The sequence below is a fragment of the Mesoplodon densirostris genome, chromosome 5, assembly GCF_025265405.1.
Source record: "Mesoplodon densirostris isolate mMesDen1 chromosome 5, mMesDen1 primary haplotype, whole genome shotgun sequence".
Lineage (NCBI taxonomy): Eukaryota > Metazoa > Chordata > Mammalia > Artiodactyla > Ziphiidae > Mesoplodon > Mesoplodon densirostris.
The window spans coordinates 145,088,251-145,089,424 of NC_082665.1; the positions used below are offsets into that span (position 1 = coordinate 145,088,251).

Sequence of the window (1,174 nt, forward strand, 5' to 3'; positions counted from 1 at the left end):
ATGCAGCCAAAACTAAAATAAATTCATAAAAAATAAATAAATTAAAATAAATTAAAAGGCTTCCTGGGCCAGGCACAGAGCTGTTTTCCTAGTCTCTGCACCCATAGGTGTATCACAGGCCAGGGATGCATCTCTCTTGGGGTAAAACTCTTTCAGTCATTTGTAGGTTGAATTAGCGACTAGTCTTTGATGGGGCAAGATAACTTTTCTACTACCCCAGGGAACTGCCACCAACCCCTAGCAAGTCTCCCAAGCTGAACAGTGGGCACTGGCTCCAGATGCCCATGGTGGTCAGAGTGCAGGGATGCGCCTGGACCAGGGAGACTCTGATGGAAGACAGAAATCCTTTGTTCCTAAATAATGAATCTTCTTTAACAGTAATAGCTCTCTTCTTCGGTGCTGCCTACAGAGCGGGCAGCATCTCCTACCCGGGATCATGGCTACCCTCAGACCACTCGTGAAGCCCAAGATGGTCAAAACCTGACAAACCAAGAAGTTCATCCGGCACCAGACTGACATGTCAGATTGAAGTGGAACTGGTGGAAGCCCAGAGGCATTGACAACAGGGTGTGCAGGAGATTCAAGGGCCAAATGTTGATGCCCGACATCAGTTATGGAAGCAACAAGGAAACAAAGCACATGCTGCCAGCAGCTTCCGGAAGTTCCTGGTCCACAGTGTCAAGGAGCTTGAAGTGCTGCTGATGTGCAACAAATCTTTCTGTGCTGAGACTGCTCACAACCTCTCCTCCAAGAACCGCAAAGCCGTTTTGGAGAGAGCAGCCCAGCTGGCCACCAGTCACCAATCCCAACGCCAGGCTGCACAGTAAAGAAAATGAATAGACAGCTCGTGTGCACATTGTGTTTGTGTTAATAAAACCATGAAACTTGGCCAAAAAAAAAAAAAAAAGACACACCAGTAATAAAAAGTAGCTAAGGCATCTAGCACTAATTGCCAGGCACTCTTCTAAGCACTCACCCTACTTTACAGACAAAACGAAGAAAACAGAGAGGTTACTGTCCAAGGTCACCCGGCTCTGAGCAGGGGGCAAAGCGAGGACTGAAGGCGAGCAGCCTCGCTCCGGGCTGTGCTCTTAAGGATAAATCAGGGCTGCCCCGAGGCCCTCCAAGGCAGTCTTTTCAATTCTGCTAAGTGTATCATCTTAAGTTTTATACA

At 47.7% G+C, this 1,174-nt stretch overlaps 1 pseudogene; it reads left to right on the forward strand.

The window, feature by feature from the left end:
• The first annotated feature begins 418 nt into the window (after positions 1 to 418).
• Positions 419 to 840, forward strand: LOC132491353 (large ribosomal subunit protein eL32-like; annotated as a pseudogene).
• The last annotated feature ends 334 nt before the right edge of the window (positions 841 to 1,174 follow it).